This window comes from Gigantopelta aegis, unplaced genomic scaffold (assembly GCF_016097555.1).
Source record: "Gigantopelta aegis isolate Gae_Host unplaced genomic scaffold, Gae_host_genome ctg3455_pilon_pilon:::debris, whole genome shotgun sequence".
In the NCBI taxonomy this organism is placed as follows: Eukaryota; Metazoa; Mollusca; class Gastropoda; order Neomphalida; family Peltospiridae; genus Gigantopelta; species Gigantopelta aegis.
The window spans coordinates 42505-64434 of record NW_024533352.1 but is presented as its reverse complement, the minus strand read 5'-3'; the positions used below and the strand labels follow the sequence as shown (position 1 = coordinate 64434).

The window sequence follows — 21930 nt, the reverse complement described above, 5'->3', positions numbered from 1 at the left end:
GTTATACGATCATTTTAATAATACTAAATTAAATATAACAAATAAAGACGTTTTCATAACTTCTCAATATTTTACAAGTGAAAATGGACAAAAATCATAAACAGAACAGGCAAAAGGGTTCAAAGAATTATCATCAAAACACATATTCAGAGGAAACATAACACCTGTTCTATTGATGTCTCGCAATAGGATATTACAAGACACTCATAACCCATTCAATCAAATCATAGCAAGTAACAATACTTGGTTAAAATTCAAAAGGAAATTAATATTATATTACAGACCCTAACTACTACTGACCCTTTCATGAAACTATATAACACGATCTTAGTGTAATAAAAAGTAACACTTTCAATAAAGACAGACAACATTCCATCTCTATTCAGTGGTTGACTGAGAAGAGACGTGAAGTCAATTTAAGTGATTGGACACTCTTACCATATCTATAGATTTGTATTACTGTCTTACCTGCTCAATACCGAAGTCTGGTTCTAATACAACAGCCGCATCTCCACCTTCATCAGAATGAAAAGTCGATAAAGTGAGCTTGAAGTTTGTTAGAAAATTGAAACTGACGAGACAATATGGGCATATGAAACCTTCAGCTCCTTCCCTCCATTTAGACATGACAATAGAGTCTTACAGAAAACATATACGCTTTTAAAAAATAAACTAAAGAGACTGGAATAATGGTATATATTATAATCACTCCTATATGGAGTTGGTCCTAGAGGTTGCTATAATTAATGGGAGAGGCCTAAAACTTGACTTTGATTTTAATTAACATTATGAATATTTAGAGATTCTTCAACATTGATTGTAGTTTTTCAGAGAATATAATCATCCCTCTTTCTGCTTCTCCTAGAAAACAGAGAGACATTACTAAATAAACAATCACAATAGATCATACTACAGCTGGCCAGTACCAATACATATTGTGGACATTATAATGTTTCTTAAGTACTGTATAATATTATTACCTGAACTTCATCAGTTGTGGGTTCAGCTGTAGTACATAGGCATACTGGATACCCTTCAGCTACTCTTAATTCGTGAGTGGTTGTCTCTCCACCTACTCCTGAATCATTGACTACACACAAATACCTATAGGGATGAGACATATAGATGTAATGTAAATATAAGAGCTTGCAATGGACCTATTTACAACTTTATAATGTTAAGAATGTAACCTATTGTCTCAAGTCCAAGATATTACTAATTGACTTGTCTATGACATACCCCAGTCATTTTGTCTCATGTAATATTTCATCTTCCTTTGTTTCATTAACTTCAGTTGGTGGTGGTTGAGATAACACTAGCTCCTATAATGACCAGTGTAATCTATGTATGTTTCCACTTTTACTGACTTGATATTCTTTTCTGTCTCAGTCGGCAATGCGTGTTATCACACTGTGGGTTTTGGGCTTCATGTTCAAGAGGCAAAAAAAAAAAAAAAGTCATTAAGTGGCATTGTAACCAACATACTGCTAACAGTACAAAATCCAAGTAGCATATCTAGAACAAATAAATACACTTTTTTTACACTTTGTAGTCCAAGTTATCTCACTTGAGGTATTCTGAACAAGTAGACCTGCTATTACTCCATAGTAGTTGGCAGAGAAAGCAGCACAACTCCTTCTCTTTTCAAGTCTTTTCATCAATACCAGATGCTACTACTAAAGGTGGAGCACACTGGTTAGAGAGAGACAGACATATAACAGAGAAAGATAAATGACTGATAGACAAAAACTAACAAACATACAGACAGGAAGAGATAGTAAACAAATTTACATACAGCAATGTACAAAAAAACAGATAACTGAACACTTAAACAAATAAGCATACTGCAAAACATGCTGTTTGTCCAGGCTTTACAAGTTGAATATGTCCAGAGACAGCGTTTCTCACTTACCCCACTCTCCATCCATACCTTATAAGGAGTACAGGTAACTCTATATACAAAATGTCATTAGTACCTGCCTAGCTCATTGCATGCTTGATTGATTGCCATGCGGGACTTCAAAGTTATCCACACAAACTCAACACAATATCACCGATTTCTCTTCAGATAAATGACCTTTACTAACAATAAATAACTCTTTAATAGATCATCAAAATATTGTCTGTACCTGATTCGATTCTTAAAGTGAGAGAAGTTATCAAACATTGTGATATCATAATTGTGTACTTCGATTTCTACATCAGGATTAATATCACTGGATAAAGAATTACAACCTTTATCAAATAATTTCATTAGTACCTGAGTGTGAATTTTGCTGCTCTACTTTGCTCATTCCTGATTGATCAGGTCTGAAGAATAATCTGTTCATATTTGCTAACTCTACTTGTCATAATCAAATAAAATCAACTACACACAGACATTTGAGCCTCAAACAGTGAACGCTAGTTATTAATGACAAATGCACCTTTCCTATACCACATCTGGTTAACATTTCTGCAGTAACACTGCCTACACCACCAACACCCACTACTATGACAGTGAAATGGTCCTAATGTTCTGAGAAAAAAAGAGAGAGAGAGTTGCATATCTTCCGAGATATTTACTAACCTCATAATTTCCGCAATACCCATACGTTTGAGAGCCATCAAGCGACTAGAATAATAAAACCGAATAAAGAATTAATACTAAACAATAAAAATATTCTCTTCTAAAAATTAACAATACTGAATGTCATTTATATTACCTGTAAGGTATTACTATTCCACAACTTCAGAACTCATTTTGTCAATCTTCTGTCTGCCAGAGGTGTTCTTTTTTAGAGTCTCTAACTCCATTTCTAATTGGTGGACTCTCTTCCTCAACTGAGACAATTCAGTCTCCATTGTGACCAGATGGCTGAGAGTAAACCCCTTTCATTAGTCATTTTAAAATTGATAGGTGTTACAGCGAAACTAACATGTCAGGAGTTATAGGATTGATTTAGGTTTCTGACAACTATTTGTGTTGCTGCTAAGCATTGTGGTAAAATAGAAATCATACCTGATGAACTGGAATCGTATTTTTCCTGGCTGGGTCTCGTTTACATCAAAGGTGTATTGTTGGTCAGTCTGCTAGACATAGAGTCGATGTGTTGATCCCTCCAATACTGGTGTACAATGTTTGCAGTTGCTAGGAAGAGGAGAAGAGATATGCTTGATCTTATTCAAAACTTCCATATGAAGTAGTTGAGAGTGGAGTTAATGGTCGTATTAAAATCAATGTTTTATACAAGACCAGTCATGTAGTTTCTTCCCTGAAGAATCTTAGCGATTCTTCTCTCTAGAATTAACAATGGCTGAAGCATTTCTTGGTCACAAAGTCAACAAAGCAGTTATATCTTGTCCACATAGTTTTAATTTGCTTCAAATTCAAGCTCTGAAACTGCTGCTGAAAATAGTAGATCTTGACGCCAGATTCTCATCCTCATCTGCTCTGGCTGCTCTAGCATTTGGAATACAACATCACATTGTTGAAAGAGATGACTCTTTTTTGTGGTCTTCAGTATGGGTAGTTACAATGTTGAAGCCTCAGTAGTAACAGTGAAAGGCGATAGGTATCAAGTCCATTCTGCAGTAGGCAGCAGAGGATGTGGTGGTGAAGCCTTAACTGATGTACTAGTTGACTACATTAGAAATGCCTTCAAAGGAAAGGTCTTGTATTACCATGTGATAAAAAACCCTTTCAGTTCTAAGAAAGAATGTGAAAAAAATGAAAAAGATGCTTTCAACAATTCTGTTTGCATACTTTTCAGTGGAGTCTGTTATCAACACAGGTTCACTGCAACAGCCATTGTCCTGTGACTCGTGAATTGGTTTGAGAAGTTGGCAATAGATTTATTTTTATCAGCCATAGATACTGTCAATGAAGCACTTCATTGTGCTAATCTAAATGGAACAAGAGATGTTGTAATTGTGGGTGGGTCCTGTTCGAGTACCTAGAATACAAGAGCTGCTTCACAAAACATATCATTGCTTGCCCCACAGTCTTTAAATCTGGATGAGGCTGTTGCTATAGGTGCTGCTATGAAAGCGGAAAACATTTGGCAAACGGAAGCCAACAAGGGAAGGTCTATTCCTCTTCTACTAGAAGTTACACCACCATTCAATAGGGATTGAAACTGATCAAGAAAAATAGTGCCAATAATTAACAAGAATGATGTTCTTTCAGTAGAAAATGGAACATGTTTTGATCGGGGTCTACCTGATGTTCTTCAACCCATTAACATTATGATATATGAAGGTGAAAACTCTGACATCAGAGGAAACACTTTTGATTGGAGAAGCCACCATTGAAAACACTTCAGTTCAAAATTTGAAGATTACATTAAGATTAGATCAGTCATACTTCTCACAGTAAAAGCAGAAGAAACCTTGTCATCTGCATTGGTTGCCAATTTCCATGACATATGCACCAAACAGTATACTATAGAAGAATTAGGTTTCATGAAAGATAGAAACAGAGACATTGAAGAGGTAGCTAGAAAGAGAATACAGTACATGGATTCAAGAAACAAGTTAGAAGAATATGTCATTTCTCTTAAGAAAGACATTGAAGGTGGTGTGTTACAAGGTGATTGTGCTCAAATTGTGATGGACAAATCCGCACAGAAGTCCTTGGACAACTTGAGAACACTAAGTTGTTAACAACTGAAAAAATTGAATTGATTTATGTTCAACTTCAAGCTAACATACTACCAGCAGATTGTACAGGAGACACAAGTCACACAACAAAAAACAAGAGATGACCAGGTAAGAAATGCATGTACAGAGACAATAAACCATTGTATGGTATTAAATATTTAATAACTGTTTTTAACTCTATTGTTTTATAGGTGGTTATATGCGTACAAGTTTTGGACAGTTTTTATGGTAGGTCTCCAGTTGGACTTCGGTACTACTACAAACCATTGATGGACAGATGCTTGAATCAGGGTACGTATGTATGACAGCCAGTATAATTGTTATTGTTGGGAGAGGTGTTTAAATCCTTTCAGATTCAATTTCTTTCTTTTCATACAGTCAAATTGATTCAAGTGGAGAAAGTACTACTGTACATTTCTCCTAAAAGATTATTTTCTTCAACATATGTTATCTCAAATTAACCAATCCTGAATCCTATTTTGAGTCATTAGGAGTCAAATGTTGGGTATCCGTGGGTTGAGGTAAGTAATAAAATAATCAAAACAGTCTTGATCATGCAGTTTCTCATCTATAGGCTGCATTCTTAGTTCAAGCTCAACCCCAGTCCTCATCCTCAGTGGTCTATTATATTTAGTTTGACTCCATTTAGTTATAGTGTTGTAATGAAACAAGGAGAATAACAAATCTCATACAACATAGTTATCTTTTTTAGACACTACATATATATATATATATAGATAGTGATTTTAATGATCTCATAATTTAGTGAGAAATAAACTATGTATTATAATATTATTAGGTATTAGACACTTCATTGAATTGAAGATACAATGTACACACACACACATTTCTATTTGATGATATGGTTCTAATTAAATGTATGAGTTTAAATTAATATCATACAAAAACTTTTATGATATTAAATAACAATAAATTAATGAACTGTAATTATAAGAACTATATGGTCTCTCAACTTTAGACTCAAAAGGTTAAAAAATTATATTCTGTCAAAAATAATTATCTCCTTACAATATTCATGTATAATTCATTTATTGCGAAGTGTGCTTGTAACAATTATGACTCTTTGACATTTTTCCCAGCATCTCAAAATCATATGCAGATAGTGATGCATTACGATAGTACATATCGAATGAAGGTGCTCAAATTGGAGCTTTGCTGAGTTCTCCCACGCTTTGAATAAGTTTTGAATTGGATTACCCGAACAATAAGTAAATTGCTGTTGAACTACAAAAAGAAATTCATTTTTCTCAATATTTATGTGTTTTAATAATAGCAGAGTATAATTCTATCTGTTGGCTGCTAGATAATTTTGAGAACTTCACTCCAAATCTTAATATTTCTTAACCGCTTGAGTTGATTTCCTAAAGCTTTACTTATTTTTTCTTGACCACCTGATTCTAACAAGTCAAGGCTACACCGAAGAATAGTGACACCCTATAAAAGTGAAAAAAGGATTAGAAAGGACTTCTCCTATGACATGGAATATTGTTCTGAAGAGAAGGGAAAAGATAAGCTGGAGATCGTCAACTTGAATTGCTGGTCGAAGAATGATAGCGCAACACAGGATATTTTCATCAGTTTGAGACTCAGTGTTAACTTATGATAGTGAGTTGGAGGAAAATGATGGAGTCGTTGGCATTGTATTTCTACGTTTTGGCATGGATTGTTTCATACGTGTCCAAACTGATGGTTGGTTATATGAATTATAAGGTTTAATTTTTTCAACCAACATGATCTCTTTTCTTTACATAACTTTGGCAATGAATTCCGGACATTTAGTTCAGGCAAATCTAATGAGAACTTGGCAAGTCCAGGTTTCGGTCTTACTATGGGTATCGGCATTATATTTCACGAAGAGAAGTGCATTTGTCTAATATAGGTAGAAGAGGTTTAGACAAGACACGCGCTCCTTCATGTAATGGTACAATTTGAAGAATTTCAATTTGAGGCCAAACATCTTCCAAAAAAACTTCATAGAAAAATTCCAAGCCTCTTGTTCGCATGTCTTCATGAAATCTCAAACGTTCATGAGTAGCTCTTAAAACTTTGAGGTTTTTTTAAAAAAAGAATTGAACTATATCTGGTGGAAGGTCCAGAGATACATCGGTGTACCAACTGTGACCATCCTGCCAAAAATGAATACTCTGCATATAGTAATGACAAGGAGGGTTCTGATAGTGCTTCCGAACGTAAGCAGAATTGATATGAAGTGTTTTGAGGATGAAAGTTAAATCTCTTAATCAAAGTAATACATCATTCTTGGTACATCGTAATGTGTCCAAATTCATGATGTTTAGCTCTATTGACACATAAAAGTGATGAGCTTCTGGTGTAAAATGAAAATTATGCTTAATTATACCAAAAGTTCAGTATCATGAGAAAAGTGCCTTCATTCATTAATGGTATAATCAACTAAACCAAATATGAACATTGAGTAGGTCATATGCACTAATTGGGCGGTCCAAGTCACCGGGAAATTTGGGAACCCTGTAATGATGAAATGATAGTTCAATACCCAGCTCAAAACTTTTCTTTCCAAGAAAGTTCGACATCTCACTACCACTCACCAGCTTCGCCAAGTTCTCGAATTAACTGGGTTGACTACTCTAAAGAAAACATCTTCCAAATTGGGTCGAAATCAATTCCTTCCCCGCATAAGACACTTCAAGTCGATGAAGATCTAACTGGAGTTAAATTAAGCAAGTTCTCGCCGTAGTGTGAGTGGTAGCGAGGCTAGCATGTGAATTGAACATGTGGGAAAATGCCCAATAATGGTTAACATGGCCTGAAAAGGGAAGACACCTAACCACCTTGTATTATTAATAGTAAGTTGCTATTTCAGAACTTTTAAACATAAACGTAAATCCATAGGGATTTAGTTAGGGGTTAAGTATTGTCTTGTATGGACTTGCTACTAGACTAATTACTAAAACTATAGTGATGTAAACAATGACTGACTAAACTGTATTGATATAAAAACATTGCCTGTTAAAATTATTACATAACTATAGTAATTATTTACTTGATTTTTTAATGGAACAGGGATTTCCAAAGGTATATACGTCTCAACATAGTCAGGAGGCTTAAACATCTTTTACACTACAGTTGAAGCTAGAGGGTGGGTTTTCAAGCGGAACTCCGTTTATTCACGTAAACTAACCTCTATGAATTTACACATGGGAGCCGAATGAAACTGCCTTGCAAGAGTTGATAAACAATACATAAATACTGCGTGATTAATTTATCATGATTTGAATAAATTCATTAAACTTTTGTCTATTAATCTTGCGTTCACTAGAGCCTGGGCACCAACAGCTCCAGTATTGTTCTCCTTAGGGCTGGACCCACGATAGATCGTCCCACTGGCTGTCCCGATGGTAAAATCCCATTTACTTTGACGCTTCTTTTGAGCATCTAAACACATCTCATAGCCATATATGACAATAGTACAATTTACCTTGTGATATGGCAGGCACTACAGGTGTTGGCAAGAGACCACTCCCCCACTTGAACCAACTTGTGTAGAAAGAGATAGTGTTTCGTTGCTGTTACTGTTCCTGGTACCTTTGTGCCTGTTTTGAACTCAATCTGAAAGAGAGAGTAACATTTCTTGTCTAAAAATTGAGTATGTCACCTTACTCCTTTCCGCTCGAGCTCGCTGTTTCATTTCATGTGCCTTCTTTTGAGCATCAGCTAATTTCTCATAATAATCTTCATTAGTCCATTCATTGGGATCAAAAAAATTCTAATATAACAAAATTATAACATGTATATCAGTCTTAAATTTGGTAGCATCAAACCTGATGGTAATTGGTTCCAAACTCATCAATATCACAAAGCTGTACTAACTTATCATAAATACTATAATAAATAATGAAACAGTTATATAAATAAAGAGGATTATAGTTTAGTCTCCAGGGTTTCATTTAGGGGGGGGCGGGAGGGGGCATTGGCCCCCCTTGCCAGAGTCTTGCCCCCCCTTGGACATTAGGTTAGCCTTTTTTTCAAGGGGTAGTTGGATGTAATGAATACAGAACTGAAACTCAACACAAGGATATACAGCCATAAGATAACCTTAGTGCTAAACACAAGAAGAATGTACAGTTTAACCTAAACAGCTATTCTTCTACTCTTTCTATTCTATGTCATTTGAAAACCACAAATGGTCTGAAAATGTGCCAGAAGCAATCTCATAGGGTCTAAAATTCAAAAATTTTCTGGGGCACATGCCTCCAACTTCCCTAGAGGGAACGCTGTCGCACGCAGTCCATTCACCCCCCTAAATTTTCTCTAAGTATTTTTGGCCCCCCCCTTGTCCATTTTTCTAAATGAAACCCTGGTCTCGATATACGTCCCTTTGCTATGAGCAGAGAGCAAAGGAGCCAATATTTATACTTACCTTGGATTTCTAAAACTCTTGGCTATTTTTGATGACATCATAAGGAGTAATACCGAGTCGTTCTTTGTTTTTCAGTAGATCAATAATCTTATCCTAATAAAATGATTAAAACAAGGTAGTAATATAATGTATTATTAAAGTATAAAAAAGAATAGAAATATATAACATATTGATGAGCTATATTTACCTGAAGGGCTTGAGAACATGTTCCTAGTGGCTCTGGAGGTAAATGAATATTATCCAATGGCAAGAACAAAGGTTCATCTACAATATAAATAAAAATTTACTATTGAGTATTTAAATACCATGAATATCAGGTGATGGACTTCTCTCTGGTGTGTTTTCCTTTACAGATTCAGTCTCCTCTTCTACTTGTGTATTCTGTGGTGTTTGGACTTTACTTTTTGTATTCTGCATATTCACCAAGGTTACCACAGACTCCAGTGTAGAGAGAGAAGAGAGAGAAGAGAGAGATGGTGTGAGAGAGAGGATGGAGAGAGAGAGAGGAGAGAGAGAGAGAGAGAGAGGAGAGAAAGAGAGGAGCGGAGATGAGGAGAGAGAGGAGAGAGAGAGAGGAGAGAGAGAGAGAGAGAGAGACATTATAATATCATTTATAGTTAGCTTTCTACCAACCACTCTGTATGAGGACCTTCCATTCTGTGTCAAGATCATCTTCATCTCCTTGATAATCAATAGTCCTATTGAAGGTGCTGAGCGAACTACAGTCGTACAAATGTGGGTGGAGAGAAAGGCTGTGGTGGATGACTCTGTGGAATACTAGGACCACTAGATACTAAATAAACAGAGCATACTGTTAAAGTGGAGGGATAAAGAATTCATACTGCAAATCTGTTGTTCTGAAACTTACCAACTCCTGGTGAGGTGGTGGATCGTGTACTGGAGTAGTTTCTCCCGTCACTATCTGATATTTCAGAGTCAGCATTGATAGCGTGAAGACCAGGAAGAGACCATCACCATGAGAGACAAAATATAAACCAAACCCCCACAGGAATAGGACCACAACCAATTTGGTACTAATTAACGCGCAGAGTTTGAAGAAACGCCCACTTTCTTTGCCAATCATGGACCGTCCCCAATGGGGAGATAGAACCAAAGTAATACATTTGACTATAACGTCTGCATATGCTCAGTCTTGGGAACTGGGGAAGGAGTTCGTGAGTTTGTGAGAACTGGTATGATGGGGTTTGGACAGTTATGAAACTATGTCTCCACCTTTGAAGGACCTATTGTGTAAAAAGTATCTAAAAATGTTTCCTGTAAGTTCTTCTGATGTAATATCACATTTTGTTTTAAGCTCTTTAAATAAATGTATATATTATTATTATGGTCAATATAAATTATCTTTTCTAAAATGCAAAAAATTCTTTTGAAGTTAATGACAATTATTGATATGATAATAATATTTAATTGTTTAAGTTTGTAGACTTGTAGAATTATCTTTAGAGCATACTGCAAAATTTGTTACTATGGGCAATTGTTACTTTCTGTGACATGCATTTATAATTACATGTACGCTAATTATTTGTCGCCATATTTATACTCATTTTACTGAAAAAATATTTTACTTATCATCTTTCTAATGTTTAGAAAGAGAAAGGTAAGACTGATTACTTTGAAGCTAAGGTCCCCATTGAGAATGAAGATGTGATTCTTGGGTCTTTGGCATATGATAAAGACAAGAAACACACTTACTCTTGTCAATCATAACACTCAACTACACACTAAAGTATTGTTGCTAGGATACACGAGTAAGCGAGGGTCACCATGATGTCATTTGGACAATTTGGTAAGTGAAAATGGTTGTGTTTGTCATTTACTGTAATTGATTAATAACTTTTTGAATAAATGTTTTTGTTTCCATATTATCTCTGTAGGTGAGGGGTTAAAAATTGGTACTTTAGCCCTCCTTTCGAAATAACCATAAAGTAATGGTTGCTACACATAACTGCTCGTGGGATTTCTCATTGAAGCCACACACCCACATTTTGAAGAGGGGACTGTCCCTGACGTGATTCTTCATGGTAAAGAATGTAAAAATTACAATGACACACCACTCATTGCCTGTGGTTTTATTATATGAGTAGAAAATTTATATGTAGTTAACATTGCATAATGACACAAAGGCAATCAGATCTGTGTTATTGAATAGTCTCTTTACAAGTTTGTATGTGTTTAGCACAATTATGTGATGTATTTATTTAAAAGTTATATTTTATGTGTATGATCACTCCAACAATCCTGATGCTCATTCTGCTGTCATTCAACATGGTAGGAAAATTAATATAATAATTTACTTTATAATTAATAGGCGTCCAGTCATTTATGTAATCCTGTCCCAATTTTAAATGTTAGCCAATAGCTTAATGTCGACGCTGATTTGATTGCAATTTCTATATGGATCAGCAAATCCCATGGTTCATTAAACACTGTTGTTACAATCTGTATATGGTGGTCATTGTAATAAAAGGGTAAGAATAGTATGCTGTGATCTTCAACCAGTTTTTAATCAGGAAGGTTATAAGCAATAGTACGTGTGTTGAAGGATTTTTTTGTTCTTAATCAAATGTTTGGAAACTATTACAAGATGAAAGTCTGGAGTGCTGCTAAATGTAATCATATAAAATAATGTAGTAATTTTAAAGCAGTAATGCTGATTAACTTGAAGTACCACATTTATTTAAAATATCAACATGCTAGATTTTGACCAAGATATCTCCATTTGGTGAATGTTGGAGGTTAAAGCAACCAAAGTAACTTGTGATTAATTAATTAAGATGAAATTAAGGGTATTCCCATAACAAATCAATTATTAAAATGTTTGTCTATTTGTAATGGCAGTGGATTATGAGAGAATATCGTGTTCAAAATGGGACTAGGGCCTAAGATTAATAACGGAAAATTAAAAAATGATAATTAAACATTGCAAATATGCAAGATTGGAGTCAGACTTACACATGCAGTAATGAGTTTCAAGTGTTGGTTTAGAGGATGCACCAAATTAAAATAATATAAAGTAATAATGTCACTGGTGATTATTAGAGGTAATATGGCCAAAATTATCGTAAATATAATCTTTGTTGAAGTAATGATTTTGTTTTCAAAATTAAAGGAATAATTGAAAATTAAATATTATGAAACACACAGTTATTTTTAAACAAAAAACATTTTCAATGGAATTAATAAAACTGGATGAATTATTTAATTAGTTTGTGAGAAGGTAACCTCTTTGTATAGACACTATTATTGATAAGTTTGGGTTAATATTTGTATATGGAATGACCTTTGATATTAACCATTGGTACGCCTCTCCTGTTGATATTATCATATACACTGATTATTCGGTTGTCAGGGTCTTGTACACAAGTATAGTAGGACGTAGGAGATGACTCATCAATAAACTATATAGTATGGCTTCTGTTGTGTTAATGCTTGTTCTATCTCTATTGTTCTCAAGTTCACTATTTCTTTGGCTTTGTGGTGGGGGCTATATATGAGATTGGTTTATACAACATCTTGTTATGCTAATTGATGGGAAATTTTACTGATATTTCATTGATCCTGACTGTTGGTATATTCCCCTCATTTCTATTATCATAAATACTGACATAGTCTGTTGTTGGTGACTGTTAGCGGTTGATAACGTGGATTTTGTGAGGGATACGATGAACCCATCTTGTTCTTTTGGCTTAATAATTGTGTTCTTTTTGTTCTCTTGACGTTCTGTTTCATCATTTCTTTGGTTTAGAAACTACAGATAGATAGAGAGGGGATTATGCGAGTTCTGTCATTAGTATATACCAATTGGCTTACCTAGTAATATCATTTTCTTTCCTTTTAAATGTTATTATTATAGCCAAAATTATAATAAGGAATATATAACACCACCAGTACCAAACTATGCCTAATATAAACAATGCCTATTAGAAAAATGGTTTATACCATTTTTGTTTTCGGGTAGCAGTTGGCGCAGGAGAGCTTAGCAAGTGCTTTGATCTTGATGCTGTTGTTGTTGATGTGGGCATATAGGGTGCACTGGACATTGAGAAGTCATCAGCGAAACTGAGAATGTTCTTGAATAGGCGCTTATGAGAGAATCGTTTCCTATACATTCCTTGTTCTATACATATTGTTTATCATCACAAGTTGGTTAGACTGCTATTATAGTAGTCGGGTTCTCTTACAGTAATATTTACTTTTTTGAGAGGTATTCAGTGGTTGTCTGTCAGTCAGTTTTAACTTGACACCAGTAGTCTCCTAACATATCATTTCTGAAATCTGGCCCTCCAATTTTCACCAAAACGTCCTTTCTCGTCATTTTTGTTTTATAGTACATAGATCTTACATGTTATCTATTATAGTGTTGTTGAGAAATTTTTGAAACCAGTGGTATTTCATATTGAATAGTACGAGTGTTATGTACATAGCATCCTATGACCAATTTCAATCTATTAGATTTCAAAGGATTACAATGGGTTGTGTTGGAGGCTGGTATTTGAATTGAAAAAAAAGACAATCTAGAGCTAAAACTAAATTAACCTTATTAGACTTTCTAAAAAAAATTATTACTTACCTCCTGTTTTAGCTGTTATGAGTGTGGGCCTATAACAGTAAAAAGACAAGAGTCAACATATTCTGAACAAATTAAGAAAAATTTTCTTGCAAACTACTAGAATAGTTGTATATATTCCAATATACAAGGAAGTAGTGGGTAGAAGGTTGTGTAGTTGTAAGGTACTGGAGAAATATTTTAACGTAAACATCATAGTAAACTGATGTAGTCACTAACCTTTACCACATAAAATAGTCCTAGCTCTAAGTATTCATAGTAATATGTTTATACAACTACCTACTACATGTTGAAGGGTGTTTTATGGGTGTGTGGAATGTATCAGCAAAGTTGTATAAACAATGTCTTACTCCATTGAGGTTAGCTTTTTTTTAATTCTGTTATTGCTTTGGATGCAAATATATAGTGTCATAAGTTGTGAGATGCTATAGCATCTGTACACACTATTTCATTTAAACCTTGGTGTTCAATGAAAATTGTTATTTTCTAAGAACTTTATAGACTCTATTCACATGTTAACTTCAGTTCTCCAATCGTCCATCATCACAGGATTATAGTTGAATTATATCAAAGATTCTTCATAAAAACTCAAGAAGACCTTTTCTTATATGGCAACATGTTTAATGTTAAATATTTGAGTGCTTCGCTAGACTTTCTCTTACTCACAATTAATTAGTAACAGCTGTTAGATTAAAATAATTATTATTCATCAGAGAAAACAGAGAGGGTATTACCAATTCTGCAGTTTTTGGGCCAGTAGCCTTCTTTTGCTTTTGTTGAGTAACAACCAACGAGTGATGGGAGAAACATAACAAAATTACCATGAAAATGGTTAAGAGTTCTAGATTGGTTTGTTTCTTTTTTTTATGATATTATATAACTTGTTAAATTAAGCGTGAGGGGATGTTGAGTGATAAATGTTACACTACCTTAGTTTTCTTATCATCTTATAAGTCTACTGATGTGTAATGAAAATATGTTTTTTGTTCACCTAGCTTTTAAAATTTCAGATTTGTTGTTAGTTCTGGTAAAGTATGGCTATGGCCTAGGTATAATAACATTGCAATAAACCTCATGATCTACATTGTTTCATTAATTTTAATTTAAAGTTCTATTGTAAATTCTTAGCTTGATTTGATGTGGTTTTATTTGACTAAGGACTTGAGTAGAAACATTCTTTTATCACTGGGTTAGGATTAATAGCAACGTACTTGTGGATGGATGTTGGCATTGTCATAAATACTTCAGTAATTACCACCTTTGAGAGATTGATATTGTGGGTTGTCAGGATCATTGTGCCGTATAGATAGGACAATAGTAGATGAACTTATCTGGAAAGTAATATAGTAGTATGACTCTGTGTTTTAATGCTTTGTTTCTGTCATTGTTGTTGTTATCTTGGGTTTCATTACTTGTTTGGTTTGTCTATCAGTATATGGTTGAGTCATAGATAAGTATGTATATTGACTAGGTTGATTCTTTCGTTAGGATGGACTTTCTTCCAGATGATCTGTGTCTTCTTCCTTTTGGATCTTATTATTACAACCAATATTATATAATAAATGATGACATCTATTGTTAGTGTTATTTATTATAATGGACAATAATAGTTGGTAAAGGTACTTCATTGGTATCATTATTTACCTGGATACTCACTGGTATGGGGGACTGGGCAGACTGTTAGGAACTTTATAGTTTGCAATTGCTCTGATTTTGATATTAAAAATTATGAAGTGTGTTCTTGTTGAGGAATGCCCTAGTATTGTGGTTGTTAGTTTTAAGATCAGATGACATTTCTCATGGTACTATATCTTGGTGTTGGGAATATAGTACAGTGGTTGATATGGAGAGATAGTGTTCACTTGATGATGGAAGTACTACTGTTATGGTTTAGAATACATCTTCTTGAATATATAAATGTTTGTTATTTTACCAAAACATGTTGGTTTATAGACTACTATCGTAGTAGTCTGGTTCTCTCACTGTAGTATGTTACTTTTAGAAAGATTAACAAGTGGTGTCTATCAGTCAATTAATAGGTTGTGACACCAAATAGTCTCCTAGGCATAGCAGCAGTGAATTTTATCAGATGAAACCAATTTGTACCTCAAGTGTTCAATTCTTTGGCATCTCAACTGTGGTTTTGTTTTTGTTTGGCTGAAACCGCTAATGCAGGGTCTTCCATGATCTATATTTTTGCTCTCTCTTGTTTCTTTTGAAACCACCTTGAGTGTACTTATATTGTACAGGATCAATACCTATGGTATCCTATACTTCACATATTAGATGCCTATGAATACTCAATCTCCACTCTTCATCTGTAATTGAGTGATGAGTGAGACTCATCATTCATATGGAGACTGTAGGACATCACCACTGTTTCACCATTCATCACATTCTGTTGTGATGAATAGGGATTACAATTAAGTGTGTTGGAGGTTCTTCATAATACAACTTTAACAGGCATTCATTATGCCTGGAAATTAACATACAAAGGGTGGAAACATGTTTAAATGTCTCATAGAAGAGTTTTGCACTTCATGCAGCAACTTATTTCTTACATTTTGATAGTATTTACTATTGTAACTTTACCAGTAACAATGACTGATACTAAACAACCATGAGATGTAAAGAATTATTGTTGTCATATAATTCTTTCAAAAAGACACAAAGAGATAGCACTCACAAATCTAACCAGTAGCCTAAGTAGTATTAAGGGCGTGGTGAGACCAAGCCACAACATACTCACTATGTTGTGTACACTAAGGAATATATAGTATGTTTTGGTTCAATATTCCTTTTTTAACCCCACTTGTTTATTATTGGTGTACCACATTGTTTCCTTAACTATTTTTTAAAAAAATTGTAAATACAAAAAAAAGATGAATTTTGATGGGATAATGTATATTTGTAAAATTCTTACAGTTCAAATTGATAATATATTTAGTATGTTCCATTTGATGTTTGTTATTATATGACATTCTTTTGTTTTGTATTTTCATTTGGTACTTGACTTTGACTAAAGGGGGCTAACCTAACACAGGATAAGATCCTTATCGTGAAATAATGTTTAGCATCTTTTGGTGGTATGACAATGGGAAATGTAAATGACTTACCTTTAGAGTCTATTGTCATTCTCTTGTAGACTGTGGTAAATGGTAATTTTCCACTAAGGCCAGCTGGATTAATGGCAGTATAATTGTGTTTTGTATATAATTCTGATTCACATAGTCATATACACTGTCATAGTTAGTAGCAGAAACGTGGTTTGATAATGTGGGTTTGTCAGGATCTTGTACAATAATAGGAAAGTAGGAGATGAACAATTTACAGCTACATAGTATGGTTCAATTGTGCTGGCATTTATCATCTCTTATGTTTGACTCTATGTGGTATTTTTCATCTCTTGTTTGACTCATGTTGGTTATTTTCATCTCTTGGTTGACTCATGGTTGGTATTTTTCTCTCTTGTTTGACTCATGTTGGTATTTTCATTTCTTGTTTGGCTTTAAGGATGAAACCGCTAATGCAATGAGAAATGATCAGAGAGAGAGAGAGAGAACTAAATAATATAAACATCTCTGCTATTACAATGTCAGTGAAATTTGGAAATCCACCTTGAGATTTTGTTTTCGTTCTTCTTGACTGCTGTCATTACAAGTTAATATGTATAGAAGACAATAATATGATTGCAGGATCATTATTAGTATTATTGCACCTATAATAATACTTAACCCGAGATATTGTATTACTGTTGAACTCTCTGTAATATTGTGTGATGTAGTGAACTGTATCTGATTTCATATTGAAGACTGCAGACAAATAAAAGAAAGCTCACTGCTTGCAAAACCTATTTCATCAGTATTATAAAAAAATGATGATATAATAATGCTGTGATTGATGTAGGAGAGGATGTGATAACTGTAAAAACGGGTGGATGGACTTGTAGTGCTAGTTGGATAAATATAAGTTCATTGCCTAGCAGTATTTTACTCAGTATTCCACTTTGATGATATTGCATGATGCTAGTGATTGAGGGCAGCAGAAAGAATGTGATAATTGTAAGCTGGTGAGCATAGTGCTAGTGGATTAGACTTAAATTTACTGGCTTGCAAATATCTCATCAGTATTATACTTTGATGAGGTTAATAATGTCGTAAACAGTATATTCTTCATGGATGTTGAACAATTTCTCTTGCGATGTAGAGTTTGTATGTATAGTATTCTATGGTTGTTCCTAGTACATGACCAGGAATGAGTTTTGTGGACTTGAAAAAATTGTATCGTCCAAAACTGTCTTGGAGGTTCCGGAACATTGAGGTTAATACCTGTATATGATTCTGGTTGCTCTACTGTGAATGTTAGAACAGTTTTACTCTGTTTAAAGTATGGCTTTGTTCACTGGTCACTTTATTTGACACCAGTACTCCCTAGCCATATTGTCGTTGTATGGATGATCAATCCCAATGAGTACCAAATAAACCCTTTCAACATAATCTCTACTTGTCCATACATATCGGGTCTTTCCAAGGTCTTCAACTTCTCCATTTGTCTTCTTGTGCAACCAGTGGACATCAAATAGCTGTGATCCACATTTCGTCTTATAGCTTTACAGACTGTTCTTAATAGACGGTGTTGGATACTGGTTAATTAATGGTCTTAACTCAAATGGAGTACATGGTAGATCTTGTTGGTGGCTCTAACACAAACTGAAATCATGCATTGAGCTACATAGAAAGATTATGAACATACACTATTGCAAACTATAAGATATCAATTTAAAATTCGAAACTATTAATAGCTATGAATTGTACACAACTATTACAAGGATGAATTTAAGTATTGTTTGCGTACCTTCAACTTGAGCCATCGATAGTTGGAGTATAAGGTGTATGACAAAAGCGGGATGTTTCTTATTTTTTAATTATGCAGTGAGGCTTTAGCTTGTACCTAAAACAAATTTGTACTAGTGGCTGTTTTATTTGAAACTATCAGCTTTGAGGTGTACATTTGGAGTGGTAATGAAAACAATGCACCATTACGACAGCCCCACCAAGATCCTTATCGAATGATAAAGCAAGTAACAATAGTTTTGGAGGGCAGACAGAGTAGAGTAGTTTGGAAGTAAAGTTGTTTGGGAAGTAGAGTAGTTTTGGAAAGTAGAATGAGTAAACAACCATGTAGGTTGTAGTGTAGTAATTTGTACTGAAGTCTTGGTATGTAAGAGAGTGACATTGGAAACATCACAAAATTATTGTTTTTTTAAAGAATGGACTGATTTTTATTGAGATTAAATAAATATACATAGTTGAATGCGAAGTTGCTATCTCATTTACTGAATTTCAAACAAATTTGTAAATATAATGATCAGCAAAACATCTTTAAAGAAACCATAAAATATTACAATGTTTTGTAATAACCATATAACTGTGAGTGATTAAATGATACCAGTTATGACATAATTTTACTTAATACTAAGTATGTTACTTGTTATTTTTTAGACTTGTATAGACATTGTTTTTTTATTTGTTCAGGATTAATAGCAGCATATTTATGACGTGCACTATTTCTAGCATCATTTTCATAAATAATAACATCAGTAACTGTAGCATTAGGTTGATAATATAGATTATCAAGTGGTTTGTGTGAGGTGTTAGTTGTAAGAGCTGCATAGTATGGCTCCATGTTGGTTGTATATGCATCTTTATCGGCTTCTTTGCTGATTTGGTGGTTTGATGTTGAGACTGGGGGATCTACAAGAGAGACATTTATATTTTATCAACTACTTGTTTTAAATTTTTCCTATAAGTCGATAATGGTTGAAACACTTACCTAGTGATCTTATTTTTTTCCTTTTAACTCTTAATATTAATAGCATGACTATAGCAAAGATTATCAAGATTATTAGTGTTATTATTACACTTAGAATGATAATGCCCAGTAAAACATAGTCCATAAATTTATGACCTTTGCAGATAATGTTGGTATAACAGAACTTAGCCACTTTGATGTTGTTGTTGTTATTGTTGTTGTTAAAACATAACATGTTGTGTTAGACTGTACTATATCTGTTTAATAAGTTAAAGGAAGTTTGTTTGTGTTGGTGTAATCTTGGATTGTAGCTGGTAAAAAGGGGACTATTCAGACATGTTTTTGTTGTTGTGTTGTTAAAACATGACTTGCCGTGTTAGGCTGTACTATATCTGTGACAATTGTGGTAAAGGATTGTAGAGAAGTGTAATATGTTGTCAATATGAATTAGTTTGTATTGGTGCTGGATTGTAGCTGGTAAAAGAAGGAATATTCAGGCATTGTATTCTTTTACGTATTGAAAACCAGGACATGATGATAGACCTACTATTGTAGTAATTTGGCTCTCTCACAGTTAATACATTACTTTTTGAGAGGTAGACAGGTGGTTCTCTATCAGTCAGTTTAACTTGACACCAGAAGTCTCCTAACATAGCAGCAGTGAATTTTGTACCATACCAGCCTAAATCAAATTCCACTATTTCAACTGTTTCTGTTTTTGTGAATGAGATTTGTCCTTCCATGGTCTATTGTTTTATTGTTTTTGTCTTTTTGGAACCAGTGAATTTCATATTCAACACTCATACTGTCCGCTGTTTTTCCACTTGGCATGATAAGCTAATCCCCATACTTTGTAGCTATTGTAAGGATTGCAGGTTAGACTTGATGGAGGTCCCTCAACAAATCTAAGTAGACAACTCTCAGCTATAGATAAGGATTGTTCATGTAAATAAAATGGTTTATTCAAAACATACTTTCAGCTTTAGCTGCCAATAGCTGCAGGATAAGATATATGATAAGAACAGTTGCCATCTTCATAACTTGTGTTGTTGAAGGATGATGTTAAAAATACCCTAGGAAGCATTACAAACTATATGTCTAGAAAGATAATTATAGTAGGCAGGTAGATAGTAGAGGTAATTGGTAGTGGGTGGATCGATATAAACATGTTGTTGTTTACATTTCATTGCTTGTTACTATACAACTTAGCTTTTTTTCAATTTCCCAAAATATTCTGCTAGTAATTTTTTATTTAGTGCAGTCTAAAAGCTACTATATTACCTTTAAAAATAATTAACCTGTTGTTGTAATGACTCTATTACTTTCTCAAAAAGTGGATTGAAAAGGGAATGAGAAGAAAAAAAGGAGGGAATTATTGTTAGTTTTTAAATTTTTTGATATCTTTGTCAGACTAGGAGGATTGACACAAAGATACTCAATTTATTTGATGTAGTAGATGGGAAAGTATTACATTCAAACTGTTGTGGCCATGTGAATTCATTTGCTATCATAAACGGTTCACATGTTGATCTAATGTAGATACATAACTCACAACACGTTTTAAGGTTTATACTGCTGCCGTCTGGATTAATAATACAGACGGGAGTGTAGATAGAGCAGATAAAATGGACAATAGCATTTGAGCATGCACGAGCTATAAGAGGTTGAAATACTTTTGTTTCTTTGTTTGTTTCTGGTTTGGAAAAGATGTATTGAGTGAACAATATTAATATCAGGAACAATGCAGCAGACATCTTGAATTCTTTATGCCACAGAAATAAATTAAACTTTACTGCAAAATTAAAAGTTCAACAAAATTCTACAATTGTCAAAATCTTCCCATTAATTATTTTTAGTATAATATAATATAATATACTGGAGTTACAAAGGCCAGAGAGCAAACTATGGTCATTCCATGGAGTCCACTTCATCATTAAATTATATTATGCAATGAATAAAATTAAACTGAATTCCATAGCCCAAAGCAACAATTAGACTATCACGAGTACTAAGATAATGAGGTAAGTCTCCCCGACCAAGACACATTTGTCCAAAACAATTGTAGGATTACCATATCATTAAAGAACAAAATAATGAACACAATAAACTAAGCTATGACTATTTAGTTAATTAGTTAAAAGTAATTATTTACTATTATATTATATTTGAGTTAACATTAACATATGTCTTTTTCTCTTCACATTGTGTTGTTGTATTTCTTCCTTTAATACTGGTGTAAACATTAGCATATTCCAATCCTCTTCTAATGAGAGGTTGATACGAGTTCTTGTCTGAGTCTTGACTGGTTGTAATAACATTGACAGCACTGTAAATTGGATTAATATACATAGAATCTCTGTCTTTAGCTAAATTAACTGGAGAGGTTTCCTTGGCCAATGACAAATCTAAGGAAGAATAATAAAAATTAATGGGCTATGTTGAGTTGATTGCTAGTGAGTGGTAATTCTTC

At 33.9% G+C, this 21930-nt stretch overlaps 1 pseudogene; it reads right to left on the bottom strand.

The window, feature by feature from the left end:
- Window positions 1–468: 468 nt before the first annotated feature.
- On the bottom strand, window positions 469–2844 carry LOC121392175 (annotated as a pseudogene).
- Between the last annotated feature and the right edge of the window lie 19086 nt (window positions 2845–21930).